The sequence below is a fragment of the Nuphar pumila genome, chromosome 4 (assembly GCF_984573655.1).
Source record: "Nuphar pumila chromosome 4, dmNupPumi1.hap1.1, whole genome shotgun sequence".
Taxonomy (NCBI): domain Eukaryota; kingdom Viridiplantae; phylum Streptophyta; class Magnoliopsida; order Nymphaeales; family Nymphaeaceae; genus Nuphar; species Nuphar pumila.
Window position 1 is genome coordinate 114,799,826 of NC_143252.1, and position 16,595 is coordinate 114,816,420.

Genomic DNA, 16,595 nt, shown 5'->3' on the forward strand with positions numbered 1-16,595 from the left:
GATCTTTTACCTCATAAGTTGCACAAGTATTGGACGGTGTGATTATCTTCTACTTCGTGAATCAGCAACGGTCAAACCGATTGTTCCTTTATAAACCTAGAGTTCCTCAATCGAACATGTAACCAGCTGCATAGCAAATTGTGGTCGATGAGGCAGACAAAGACAACTACACGACCAACAATGGCGAATCAGGCGTATATTGTCTACACATCATCTTCATTTTCATCAAAATCTGTCTCTTTCATGCCGTTTTTGTGATTTTTGTTGTGTACTGTATAATGTAATTTCAATATCGTTCATTGCAAATTCCTTTTTCATTTCAGTAGAACATCCACCGACGAAGTTGGGCGAAAACTTAGTGAATCACTCCTGAAGGACATCAAACGAATGCATGATGAATTCACACAATGCAACATGATCAGTAATTTTGTTCGTATGAAACTAGTAGGAGTTGTCTATATATGTAAGTCATGTGTACGTACGTTAACAACATCATATTTGCTGCAAATAGACTATATCTGATTTCGTCAGTTATATTAAATGCAACGCAACAAGCAAAACTATAAGCATTGTCAGCACGTATTTCATGGTATATCGGTTGTATTTTATATTGTTTTTGGTTATTGATTTAGTCCAATTGATTCATATTTTAATATTGTTGTTAACAATGTTTTGGTGTGCATACTATCTTACGACGTTTGCCATACTCCAGTGGATTTAAAGACGGCCTACCTTACTGGGTTAACGGTAATCATTGCAGAGACCTTTGTCAAGTGAAAAAGTAAGTAAACAAACCTAGAGCGCAAAGTTACAACATTACAGTGCTAACAACATTTTTACGATCCATTTGCAGATATTGATTCCTACACTCTGGCAATCTGAAAAGCATTGGGTCTTATACGTGATGGATTTACATGAAAAACAACTATGGTGTTACAATTCGTTGGAAGTTGACAGTGGTTTACGGCTTGACATTTCCCATCTCGTAAGATTTCATCTATATGAGTATCGTGTCTTGTACTGGGGTCATGAATTTACTTTCGTTCACATTATTCTCAGATCAGTTTCGTCAAAGGCATTTTGGGAGTCGACATCAGTAAGTGGATCTATCGCACGGCATACCATGCTCATTTATAAAATAATGGCGTTGATTGCGGCGTATTTGTAATGAAGTACATTGAAGCGATATACAATGGTGCAGAACCCTGTTTTGATGTTGTATGTCATTTCTTGGCCTCTATTATTGGGGATTAAATGCATATCTATTGGTTCCACATTAGAGTTTTTTTATGCAGGTTGATATACCTAGATTCTGCGAAGAACTCTGCAAAAAATTGATGGTCTTTCTAATTGCGGAGGAGAAACTAACGTAGCCGTCACGAGGATCTAAAAGGCAACGAACAACGGTGACCACCACGCCAGAGTAATTTCATGTTCATCTATGCCAAGTAGATTTTAGAGACGACACAACAAACTTGTGTGTAATCTATCCTATTTCGACCGAATATTACAAGTCGTTGTTGACCGCATGAATCGCAATCCTATTTCGTGGTTTGCAATTAAAGTGTCTCAGCAAAAGAGTGATTCCTGATCATCAAACATATCTTACCGCTATTGACCTTTATCATGAGCGTATATCTTACAACAAACATGATTTATGCATGCTCTAAAAAACCATGTATGTTCGCCCAAAAATAATAATACTCAACAGCGATAAAGAACGTTTGTTGTTTTGAAATTGCAATATTCTTCGTCGTCATTGAATGCAAATCGCAAGGAAAACATGAGATTTATACGGTAAGCATGCGCAAATAATGAAAGCTTGTAATTGATTAAAGATGTGCTCTCAACCCGCATGATTCACAGTCGCAGAATTAGATTGTGATGTATGCAATCAACAAAGGCTTCTAATGTTCGAAATGATAATAGTCAACATTGATAGGAAATGCTTGATGTTTACACATCGCTTTATTGCTGACACTCACAGAATGAAAATCACAAAAGAGATTCACGACGAGTGCGATCAACAAGTGCCATTAATGTCACTTTCGTAATTATAAATAGTACACAGCGATAAGATAGGTTTGCTATTCAAAATGGTGGTCTAACGTCATCTTCACTGCTACTACCATGACATCTTGTGCAATAATTTAAAAAAAATTGGACTGTGAAACGTTGTTTCCTTTAATTATGAGTTTGCAAACATCTGAAATAAGACTGGACGGATACCTCATTTGCGTTGAAGCCGCTTATACACTCAATTCAAGAACAAGTTGTTTATGGATGAATTGTCGGTTTGTCGGTTCCTTATTCACGAAGCAAAGTGGAACACATCCTTAACCTGTGTGATGTGTCATCCATATATAAATGAAACATCCTATCATTCTCCACCAGTTTTAAAAAAAATACGACAGTTTTGATAAACACAGAGCAAATCTCAAATAAAATACACTACGCATTAATGAAATTAAACAATGTCATTTCATACAGCTGTATACAAAACTAATCATTGTGATTGGACATAGTAGTTCAAATCACGATAGCACGTATCGTGTGGGTTTGATTTTAGAAATAGTTTTTGGTCTTATACAAATCCACAACTTCGTCCACCCTCGTCCCAACAAATCGCTTTAGTATGGACTTACACCTCGACAATGAGTCGACCCGAGTCACTCTCCCAACTAATCCCTTCACAAAAAATGAGACATTGTTTAGACTGGTTCATCATTTGCGATTTTAATTCAATAACATTGAGCAATAGAACGATTTCTAAGTATCAAGCATCTTTTCTAGCTATGCACTAATTTTGTTCACGATGGGGCATATATATTACAATTTGCATTCTCATAAGTTCAGCAATACAACAATTTCTGAATAAGAAACCTTTCTTATCGATAATTACTTCGTCATTTGTTAAGGGCGAACATTATATGCCTTTGTGGACCACAAATCGTTGAAATCTATTTCCACGATTTTCGTTCATGGAGTGTGAGTTATACAAAGATTTCGAAACAGCAACAGAATATCTTTCGTTGTGCAGTATTTTTATTACGATTTTTATTCTCGTAAGTTTAGCAATACAACGATTTCCGAGGAACAAACCTTTCTTATCGATAATTACTTCATCATTTATTAAGGGTGAACATTACGTGCCTTTGTGGATCACAAATTGCTGAAATCTATTTCCGCAATTTTTGTTCACGGAGTGTGAGTTATACAAAGATTTCGAAACAACAACAAAATATCTTTCGTTGTGCAGTATTTTTATTATGATTTTCATTCTCGTAAGTTCAGCAACACAGCGATTTCTGAGGAATAAACTTTTTTTATCGATAATTACTACGTCATTTGTTAAGGGTGAACATTACGTGCCTTTGTGGACCACAAATCGCAGAAATCTATTTCCGCGATTTTCATTCATGAAGTGTGAGTTATACAAAGATTTCTGAATAACAACAAAATATCTTTCGTTGTGCAGTATTTTTAATTACTGAAGAGCAGAATTACTAGCATTGGTTCACCGCATACAACACAAAACTATTTCTCGTTATGATTTAATGAAGTAGATGAAGCAGTACAACGATTTACAAGCGTGTTTTGTAAAGTTCAAATTATATTTCAACAAAGACAGATTTATAAAATTTATATGCTTACAAATTTTTCCTACGGAAATTGGTGTAGACAGTCTTCAAAATCTGTTAGAAATCTATTTACATCCTTGTAAACTTTTCTGGAGCGTGTCGTTTGTTTCCTTTGTAAGTAATCTTGTTGGCTGATTATTTGTCTGCCGACTTTTTGAACTCAATCAAATTTTGGCATAGTTCGTCGCGTACTTCCGGTATATCTTCATGCAACAAAATATGTAATGTGAAACCAATATATAACATGATTTCCCAATAACAACGGATACAAAGCTCAGACAGCGTCAAAACAAGGTTCTTCTCTATTGTATATTGCTTCAATATGCTTCATTACGAATATGCCACAATCGACACCATTACTTTGTAAAAGACCATCGTTAGCACAGAGCAACATCCACTCGGCAATGTCGACACCCAAAAGGTCGTTTAAGAATCATGCCTGTGATAAATGGAGAACGTAGTAAAATCTGATCCACCTCAAATAGCTACAATTCACCTATAGATAGAAGCTTACCAAATGCATAGCGTCACGTTCTATACCACTGTGGCAGTTCAATGAGTTGTAGCACCATAGTTTTTTTTCCCGTAAATTCATCTCGTATAAGACCCAATGTTCGAGATTTTGCCAGAGTGTAGGAAGTAAAATCTGCGAATCGATACAATATTTTATAAATCCATAGACATATCGTGATGGGGATGTTAAGACTAAACCTTGGAGAAGAGGTTTGTTCACTTACCTTTTTGAAATTCGAAAAGTCTACACAGTCATCATCAGTATTCCAACAAGGTAGTGCATCTACGAATTCACTACTGTATGGCTTTCGTCGGACGTACGTCTGGTGCACGAAATAATAAGGTTTAACCACCAAGAAACATGAGTAAGTCATAAAAGCAAATAAAACAATAACAGAACAGACATACCATGAAATAAGAGGTGATGATGCGTACGATATTGCTTGTTGCGTTGCTTTGAATATAATTGACAAAATCACACATTGTATAGTTGCAAAAATTTTTGAACTTCAAATGCATGTCAAACCGATGACATAGAAAATGATAGTGATTACACACGTACAAAATTACTCATAGTGTTCCCGTCTGCAAATTCATCTTGCATCTGATTGATGTTATCTTCGAACTCTTTAGAGCGTTGTCGCCCACCCTTGTCTGTGGATGTTGCACTGAGTGCACCATGAACATAGTATTCAGAATTCGACATTGAAATTATTTTGTACAATAAACAATACAAATCGAATATACGACATAAAAAGGCAAATGTTGTCTTTTTAGGTCATGAGGTTCAAAAAATATACGCCTTAAGCGATAGTACTGGTCCTGTGGATGTGGTTGTCTTCTTCTTCGGCACTATGCCTGGTCGTATTGCTCCCATCGTCCTCTTCTTCGGTGCCATGACTGGTCGTATTGCTCCCATCATCATCTTCTTTGACGCCATGGTTGCTCCCATCGTCCTGTTCTTCGGCGCCATGCCTAGACGAAAATATTGATGACACCTTTGCAACGTAGCTATGGAATCGACGTCGTCAGTGAAATATAAAGGAAACGTCATTTCACATACCGCCTTTTTTGAAAACCGCCCGCAAATTAATTGATTGTATTTTAAATAAATAAAAAAACGTCATTTCGACTGCATATTATAACAATAGTTGAGTGGAAGATTGACCCGACCCGACATAACCCGGTGTCCAGGTATGTATAATCTTTGACGATTATTGTATTGATTATCATATGTGGATACATCGATATATTCATGCCACAGACTTTCCTTATCGGTTTTTTAACAACAAACGTTCATTATCGCTTTAGACTATTATCATTTAACATCGGCAAAATTGTTCCGTCTTGTTGTCCGCATACATCACAAATCGATATTGACTTACACCATTTACAAAGAGCGATTATTACCAGCCATTGGCGGTTGCATGAATCGCTAACCTATTACTCGACCAAACATTAGTAACCTTTGTTAATTGCATACAATTGAAATTAACGTGTATAGCGATTGTTAACAATATACGTCGCATTCATAGAGGTTGAGCTAATAGAGTCATTTTTTGCTCCATTAATCGCGTATGAGTTTTGCAATTTTTATTCATTGGCTACGAGGAAAATTGCGATTTCTAAACAACAGACGTTACATTTCCTACATGGCCAGCCTATTGATGACCTATATCCCTTTCCACTTAGTGTACTCTAGAACATGCGAGGCGTGTCAGTAATACGATGATTGGATGAGAATGCCTTATGACCTCGATTAATGCTTTGTGCACGTTGTTCAGCAATACTACCATTTGCGATCAACAAAATCTTCTTACCGATGACTGCGTTTACCAAAAGCCGAATATTATAAGGCATTGTTGAACTCATGAATTGAAATCCTATTTCGCGGTTTGCATTTAAGGTGTCCCTGCAAATGAGCGATTTCTGAGCAGGAACCATATCATACCACTTTTGGCCGGCAACCTATGGCGCAATTTGAATTTACTGATGATCATCAATAGCGATTTCTGAGCATCAAATTTTTTGTGTCGCTATTGACTGATATCATTTACGACGTCAGAACTTGTTCAATTATTGTTCACGGCATACATCATAAATCCTTTTTGCGAATTTCTATCAAGGCGGAGTCAAATATAGCGATTGCTGAACAGAAATGATCTATTATATCGATACTGACCTTAATCATTTTCTAACATCGATTACGGGACCTTGTTGACTGCATAAATCACATGTGTTCTGCGATTTTCATTCAAAAATGATGAGTTATATTGCAATTTGTGAACAATACATCTAATATGATTTTCATTGCGATTGTCATTCAAAAATGATGAGTTATATTGCGATTTGGCATTCAATCATCACGTTAAGACAATTACTTATAGAATTACGTTATGACAATTAGTTATAGAATTACAACAAATAACTATAGCGATTTCTGAGCATCAAACTTTTCGTGTCGCTATTGACTGATATCATTTACGACGTCAGAACTTGTTCAATTATTGTTCACAGCATATATCACAAATCCTTTTTTGCGATTTTCTATCAAGGCGGAGACAAATACAACGATTGCTGAACAAAAATGATTTATTATATCGATGCTGACCTTAATCATTTCCTAAAGTCGATTACGGGACCTTGTTGACCGCATAAATCGCATGTGTTTTGCGATTTTCATTAAAAAATGATGACTTATATTGCAATTTGTGAACAATATTACTCATGCCAATCATACATCTATTGCGATTTTTATTGCAATTGTCATTAAAAAATGATGAGTTATATTGTGATTTTCCTTCAATAGTCACGTTACGACAATTACTTATAGAATGATGTTACAACAATTAGTTATAGAATTACAACAAATAACTATAGCGATTTCTGAGCATCAAACTTTTCGTGTTGCTGTTGACTGATATCATTTACGACGTCATAACTTGTTGAATATTGTTCATGGCATACATCGCAAATCCTTTTTGTGATTTTCTATCGAGGCGGAGACAAATACAACGATTGCTGAATAGAAATGATCTATTATATCGATGCTGACCTTAATCATTTCCTAACATCGATTACGGGACCATGTTGACCACATAAATCGCATGTATTCTGCGATTTTCATTAAAAAATGATGAGTTATATTGCGATTTGTGAACAATATTACTCATACAAATCAGACATCTATTGTGATTTTCATTGCGATTGTCATTAAAAAATGACAAGTTATATTGTGATTTTCATTCAATCAAGGAGGTTAGGCAATGCCACAATTTCTGCACAACAGACATCTATTTTCAATTAAAGTTTATTTATTTACGAGATCCATAGACGAAACATCTCTGTTAGATGTAATAAAAAAGAATTAAACAATAAAAGAATGTCACGTTACGACAATTACTTATAGAATTACAATAAATAACTATCATGATAAAAAAGAATAGCTAGGGTTTATTCTGTGACACTTGACGAATCAGATGAAATATGATAGACAACTTGTCTCTTTCTTTTTCTTGGCGGACTGTCTATCCTCAGTGGCCTCTTGGTTGTGTCCATCTGATTAAAAAAATTGGTCATCATCTCTACCATTGAGTTCAATTGTCTCCCTATATTGCTTATATCCGTCATTAATTTCTTATTCTCTCTCTTCATCAGTTCGAACCTTGCGGCGGAGACAACATTCTCTTTTGTAACATGTGTTCGCTCTTCATCGCGATTTGTTACTGAGAGAATCATTGTTGTAGCCAGAGGGGGACGACAGACTGATTGTAGATGCTGGGATGCAACATGAAAGGGGGCAATTGGGAGGCATGGGTTCCCAATTTTCTCAATCTCCAGATTTCGCCGCATAGGTTTCCAATACCTTTGGAAATAGAAGGGATCAAATTGTCATCCTTTATAATCATACGATACGTCACGAACACCACCTGTGTTCCAAATTAATAATTCATCCTTGTAGCGTTCGCGCCAATTCACGTTCCTGCCCCCACCACTATTCATCTTCCTTCTTACTTCCAAAAGCTTATTTGGGATAGACTGCCCCAAGCCAGATTGTAGGAGAACTCGACTACCATGCTGCAACTCAGCTTCATAATTGCAAAACAACCACAAATCGTGGTCAGACAATCTAGCAGCTTCTGCAACAATGTCTTGGTCATCGTCCTCCCCATCTCTATACGGTCTCCACAAAACATGTACAATGGTAATTCTTTTTAATAACAAGTGACAAATATATTACAATTTACTTAAGAATGATATGACGACAATGATATGTACTATGGATGACAAAATTCTACAATGATGATTACTTAAGAATGCTAAACATTACAACAATTTATAATATTGAATGATAAATGTTGACCTGATTGTAAACAATTTTAGAACGTTTACCTCATTTAGTTGCAGCCCATCTAAAATGGACTTAGAATTATGAACTGTGACGTTTATTCTAGCTCAACGATCGATCTTTGGAAAACCATAAATCACAGGGCCACAATATGGACGCAATGAGATAATATGTTCTCACGCCCAAGCCTAACAAAAACAATATATTAGTAACACTACAACCTTTAATAAGCTTAGTCTATAATTACTAAGTATGTAATAAACAAATACCTGAACAAATGGCCAAAATTCCCTGACTGTTTTCGTACCATTACTCGCACGGTAGAGTTGATTGTACAAGTGTGCGAGCATAGCGGCACCCCATGCATAGTTGTCGACTTTGTCTAAGTCTTCCAGGTACTGCAGTCACATGTAACTTATTCTTGAACCAGAACAATCGAAAAATAAAGTAAGACCAAAAAAATAAAGAATGAAGCCACGCAACTCTTGGTCAGCTATTTCAGATGCACAAGTAGCAGAGCGACCTTCCCATTTATTATGAAAAGATGAGACTTTCATTGATGTGGAATTGATTCCACCAGAAATACATTGACTCCATTCGTCCATCAACATTCCTAGAACGTACATTTTTCCCTTGCATTATAGTTTGAATGCCGTAATAGGACAACACTGCCATCGCACTTAAGGCCAGTGATCCTCGACATATCTTCTAGAGTCATGGTGATCTCAAAAGAATCAAACTGGAATGTGTTTGTCTTAACATTCCACTTATTTACCAGGTGGGTCATGGTATTCCAGCAAGTTTCAAAATATTGTTGGTCCAAAAGACCACCAAAGTGCATGTTTCGTAATCGGTTCTTCTGATATGCACTCAACTGACCATACCACGACAGAATTACAGGCCATTGACACCGACCTCCTAGCTTTTCACCTGGTGCTCTACTTTTTCTGTGACCTCCCTGTAACACACAATAACATATTATTCCTACCAATTATAAATTAGTATCATTTGTACTTATAAATAATATTCTATTAATCGTTATAAATAATATTGGTTGCACACACACTATCACAGTAATCGCTATATATATTAATACCTAACATAGTAATCGCTATACCAAAATCGCTAAACATATTATTAAATCTTCACAGACAAGATGAATTTATTTACCTTGGTCGCACTTTTCTCCTGTTTAACTAATCCCTCCAACCTAGGCCTTTCAGGTTGGTCCACTGTCTTTCCCTTTCCTTCTCCTCTTCATCCACCTTCTCCTTCCTTTCTCTTTCCTTTTTTTTCTCGACCTCCTTCTTCTTCTGCCGCCTTTCTTTCTCTTCCTCAAGTTGTTTTCGTCTTTCTTTTACTTCCTCTTCCTGCTTCTTTCTTTCTCTTTCCTTTTCTTCCTCTTCCTGCTTCTTCCTTTCTCTTTCTCTTTCTCTTTCCTTTTCTTCATCCTCCTCCTTCTCCTTCCTTTCTCTTTCCTTATTTTTCTCATCCTCCTTCTCCTTCCTTTGCCTTTCCTTCTTTTCCTCAAACTCCTTCTTCCTTTGCCTTTCCTTCTCTTCCTTAAACTTCTTCTCCCTCATTCGTCTTTCCTTTTCTTCCTCATCATGAAGCTTATTCAGTTCCTTCTCTTCCTCCTCCTTATTCAATTGCCTTCGCCTTTCCTCCGCCTCCTTCAATAGCTTTACCCTGTTGCGCATTGCTATATGCTCCAACAACAGCTTTCGTGCTTGCGTCTTAGCATCCTCCTTTAAATTGTTTAATTGCCTTTCCATCTCCTCTGCCTTTTCTTTTCATTCTCCTCCTTATTTCTTTGCTTTGCCTTCTCTTGGTCATCCTTCTTCTGCATCTTTAGTTGTTCTGCATCCCTCCTTTGGTCTGCAACCTTGATATCTGCTGGATAATCCTCCGCATGATACAATTTCAACGCTTTTTCCTTATCTTTATCATTCTCAATGTTAAGTATATTTTGGTACCTTTCAAAAACCTTAGATAGATGGGACTGACGGATCACTTCTCTAATAGACAACGCATAGAACGCTGAGGTATTTCTTCTCTGTTGAGCCGAATACATTGCTTACCTGCACAACACATTAAACGATCATCATGATTACAAATCGTCGCAATATTTGGCTTCATAAGTACACATCGTTGTAAGATTTAACAAACTTATGTACAAATCGAGGTATCTTAATAAACACACGTCGTTATTGCTTTGAATGTATAAATCGTTGCCGATTAAAACTTAGAAATCATTGTATAAGAAGCAACCTTCAGATTGCATAACGAAAGCTTACACGAAACTCACCAAAACGATAGGATTTTGGATATTCCAACTGTAGAGTAAGAAACAGTAAGAACGTATACGGCAACAGAAGAAGGCAACGGATGATCCGGCGACAACAGATGAAGGCAAAGTATGCTCCGGTAGAGTTTTCTGCTTAGGGCGAGAATAGATTGTTTTGAACTATTTAAATCCTACAACATACAGCTTGCTACATACGCAAACTTTGCTTAAAATTTTGGCGCGATAACGATGGAGAGCAGTTTTGTCCTTTTCACGAACCACCGTCTCAGTTTTCTAGATGGAAGGCATTTATGTCCGTTCTAGGAAGAGGAAGAGAATGGCTGTAAAGGGTACTTAAGTCTTTGCGACAACACCAAATTATGATGTGATGTGATGCAGACACACATAGGGATACTACTCGGTCTGCATCTTATACGTGGCGCTCTTTGGGAACCCCCGAACATGAAATGGATCTACCGGCCCTATTGGGGGGTAACATATTCTACGTATGTTTTTTTAGAGTACTACATTTTCTACGTGTTTAGTAGTAAGTAATAAAAGAAAAGAGTAATTTCCTTTTTCTTTTTTTTTAAAGGCAAGTTCGGGTTAGTGAGACCCCACCAGTTACTATTCAACTTGTCACTGGGTTTGAACCTGCAACGTCCCATCATAAAGAGACGTACACTGTAGCTCCTACCAACCACTCCTGAATCAGACTTACCTTTCTCTGACATTAGACAAATAACAACGTTGGATTAGCTCCAGAAAATTCTTTTAAGTGTGTTTAGATTTCCTATTTTACCCTTACCAGAAATACATGATGGACCTTATAAATCACAAAAAACCCAAACTAGACAACAAAACCATGTTGAACATTAATGAGTTAAGTCATGTTGCCACAAAAGTAGAAAAATCACATACAACCAAAAACATGCTAAATAATACCAAGTTACTTCAACAGAGAAATTGAATATGAGGCTCCAAGTAGGGCTGCACATGAGCCGCATGTTTTAGCCGAGCTTGAGCCAATCATGAACAGTAGGGGTGGCAGTGGATAAGGGGAAACGGGCCCTGCCCAGCCATGCTTCATTTGGACCGGAGATGGAGGTTAAAATCAAAACCTGTGTGGGGATGAAGGTGAGGATGGACTTACTCTTTCCCTGTCCCGCCCCGTCTTCGATCCCCGCCTTGCCCTGTCCCCGATCCTTTTTTAAAGATGACAGTAGACTGAGAGAAAACAGAACTCTGCCCCACCTCGTCACGTTTGGACAGGGGATGGAGAACATGCAACAGGGATGGAGGTTAAAATCAAAACTCTTGCAAGGATAGAGGGTAGGATTTTGAGACTGGCCCTGTCCACTGCCATCCCTAATTAACAGCTATTTGTCCATGTGCACACACCCAGTTGAAACAACTTCAGTTTAAATGCTTTTTGAAACAATGTAAAACAAGTTTTGAAAAACAATGAGAAGAGCTGGTGGCTTTCAAACTCATTAACCTCACCTATAAATGACTAGGGGTAGCAAAACCTGACACGACCCGCCAACCCGCCTCTTAGGCGGGTTCGGGTTGGGCAAAAATGAACGGGTCGACCCGCCTAACTCGTTTATTAAACGGGTCAGGTTCGTGTTAGGGGTATGCCAACCCGTCAACCCGGCTAACCCGTTTAATAAACGGGTTAGGTGGACGGGTCAACCCGCCAACCTGACCTGCTAACCCGACAACCTGTTTACCTGACCCAACCAGTTTATTAAGCGGGCTGGCGGGTCGTGTCGGGTTACCCGTTTAATAAACAGTTTGTGTTTGCCACAGCCGACCCATTTAATAAACGGGTCGGGTTCGGGTTGAGGTATGCTGATCCGCCAACCCGACCCGATTGCCACCCCTATAAATGACCAACATCTAACCCATCATGGTAAGACGGCTTTATTTGTTTATTTTGTAAACAGATTATGCACTTATATGAGTTTATATCGTTATATAACTCAATAAGCTGAGCCTGATCGGGTTTATGCTTAGCTCGTTTATGCTTGTGCTCATTTATATTTTCGAACAAGTTCAAGCCGACGAAAAAAGATGTCAGGTGGGAACGATGGAGAAAAGACGAGCTGAGGAGTGCCGGAGATGGGAAAAAGAAAAGGTAAAAGGGTACTTTTGTCTTTTTAAAATATCTAACTCAGGTTAACCAAATGAGGGTAAAGGTAGGTTACAATAATTCCTTATTTGACTGTAGAAAAAGTTAGATTCATTTCAGAAAAGGTGGAACCTGAATTTTAGGAGAAAGGTTTTAATGTATCAAGAAATTAACCTGTTTTTTTTTTTTTTAATCTTAATCATTTGTTATTTTTTCTTTTCTCTGGTATGGCCATTTGCCATGTTTGTTTTTGGATATGTGATGAGTCAAAACTAAATAGCTATAGTTATTTGTTTCTTAAAAAGAGCAACATGGACACGGTAAATTAGCTAAAGGTATTTACCATTTAACTCTATTTTTTCTTTTTGTATAATTTGATATATATTTTCTTTGTTTTATTTGATTCGTTATTTTGGTAGATGTACATTTATTGATATTTTTTAAGCTTAAAATTTGAAAAAATATTGAGGTTAACGCGTCACTACGCCCCTCGTTCGAATATTCAAAAAAATCCTCTTTTCGCTCGTGCCTTTTAAAGGCCTTGCAAATGATAATAATAATACTCTTTTTTTTATTATAAGGGTAAATAAGTTACTTTTGATTTCAAAGAGGTCAGCATGGCAGCCGGCCCGGTCCACTGCCATCCTTAAGTGTAACTTAAAAAGATCATGTTTTCCAATATGATGGACCTTCTTGAGGTCCCTATTTGGCAGTTTTCAATAAACTTGTAGCACATATCAAGAAATTCAGAAATGTTAGGCCAACTTTTGAAATTAGGAGCAAAAGGTGGGGCTTCTTAAATGAAATTTTCCCTTTCTAATAAGTTTACAAAGACTCACTCCCGTGCAATAAGTCTTGTAGAAAAAATGACTATTGAGGATTCATCATATGTAAGATTTGAAAATAAATAAATAAATAAATAAATACACAATCGCTGTATATGTATATATATGTGCACTTTGTAACATATTAAATTGTGAGCCTCCCAATGTCATTACTTTCTATGTCTAAGATCATTCAAGAAAACATTTTGTAACCTCTATTCAAGTAGAGAAGCGCTATTATCATGAAAATTAATGAGAAAGCGTACAAGGAAATCAATTACTAGCGTAGTAGAGAAGTACTCTAGAAGAGCTTTGAATTAGTGATGGATTCCATACTATGAATGGCAAAACGAGTTTCATTAACAAATATGCAATTGCTAAAGATGGAGAACCAAAAATGTTTAGTTCACGAAATCATTCAGTTTGTTTACTATGGTGTAAGAAAATATGATTCCATGACGAAAATTGTCACTTTTTAAAAAGCACTAGTTATGAAATTCAGGGTTATTTACATGTAGGTACCTGATACATGGAACATTTACATTTAACTAGTTTGGTTTTCAAGCATTTAAGATAAAGACTTACCTTTTCAAATTCGGATGGGATGTGGCCGACACGGTATTCGATTAATAGGATGTTGGATAAATGAATTTGAACTCGGATTTGGATGGTCAAGCTCATAGCAGATCATTTACCTACTCAATAAAATTTCTTATTTGCCCTCAATTGTAGCTACAAGTATGAGAAGCTTATTGATGTCTTCTTTTTGTTTTATGAAATATTTTTGAAAAGATTTTTATATGAAAAGTAATGTGAAAACCAGACACCAAATATAAAATCAGTCCTCACAAGTGGTGGAGATCGGGTCGAACTCAAAGAACAGGGGATACTTGTATTCAAACACACAACTAAACTATGCTTTATTACCAAAATGAAAAAGTACTAGAAAAGTAAAGCTAATTAACTATTACAACAAATGAATACCCTACGCAGAGGGTTTAAAATAGTTTTATTACAACCCAAAAATTGAATTGAATTCCTAAATTCTAAAAGAAAAGCAAAAGGTGTCTTCTACGCTCGTGCCTCGTGTTGCATGTCGAATGCGTGTGCAACAAATATCACTCACTTGCTTTCCCTGCACAATTCAAAAGTACACAAGCAACATAAGAGAAGATAATAAAACTATACTATTATGCACTAAATGAATACTTAAAGCTAAATGCTAATACAAACACAATCAAATGCTAAAAAGCTAAACATACACACATGACAATGCTAAAGTATACTAATGTAAAATAAAAGGCTAAACACACTCACACATTTAATGAATGCTGAGTAACCATACAAAACTAAGATTCTAACTAACTAATGTGCATGTGCTAATATACATGTGACTAATATAATGTGCAATGTTGTGACTAACTACTATGCAAATACCACAACACACTCTCACTCAAACTGCTCACAACACTCACACTATCACTCTAACTCACACTCACACACATATGCTAACACAAACTTACAAACATTTATGTAAACAACACTATTGCTATTCACTCAACACACACTCAACACACAATACTCTCACTGCACAACACACATCACTCTCACTCACAATCGACACTCTCACAACACACACTATCACTCAAAGCACACACTGTAGCCGCACACTCTCACTATCTGTCACAACACTCACAATCTTGCTCACTCTCACTCTTACTCACAACACACCGCACTCTCAACCACAACACTCAGTACTCTGTCACACAACACTCTTAACCTCAGATGAATTCACTCACCAATTTGAACTCCCACAAATAAGTTGTTGTGAATCAAATTCACACAACAATAAATCAATATGATATGTGATACACAAACACTCACTTACAACACTAATTCAAACTCAAACAACAATTTGACTTTAGCAATTACCTTTACAACTCGATTTATCATATGTTGTAAATCAGCAGATCGACCTCACAGACTGATATGAAACTTAGATTAGCAAACGCTGATCTAAGTTTCAACAAGCATTTCAAGTCACGTCCAGCAGATGCACAAAACCTGATCAACCTACATAATCTGACAGGTGTGCAAACTCTGGCAGATGTGTAGAAAGAGTTCAAAGCAATTCACCGTGAAACAGAGTTTCACAGTGAATGAAAACATGAATTTCTCCTATGCTACAACAGAGAGATGGATATAAAAATCAGATACTATGCCATGATTGATGCAGTTGCAGGTTACAGAAACATGATGCATTCATTTATGTTGGATATGATCTGATGAGAATGATAAGCAACCATGGATTAAATCCAGCAAACGCTAGATCTGAAGTGGTGAGAATGATGTTGTAGATTGCGAATTAGAATCTGCTGTGTAGATGCACAAATGTAGGAAATGCAGGGTGAGTCGATACAGGATCAAAACATGATGCAATTACTACAGAAGATGCAAAAATCAAATGCATCTGAGATGAAACGACGCAATAGAGAATAAGTATAAACTAAAACTTGAAATGTGATATGAAAATTTCTGAAGCAAAATACGGCAGAACAAAGCATGAATTCTAAAACACTAAAACACAAAAATGCAGAATTAAGAACAAGCTAAAATGCAGGATCAAACGAAAATTAATCTAACAATTTTTTCTGTTTTGATTTCAAGTAGCCTATTGAATTATTTTAATGTGAAATGTAAGGGGGAAGAGAAATGAAGAGAAGAAGGAGAGAAAGACAAAAAGAAAAAAGAAAGGGAGAAGAAGAATTTTATCGTATCAGTTTGGGTTGAAAGAAGATGTGACCTCCCCTTTGTGCCACCGTCGAATGAACATCCTTACCATGGAGAA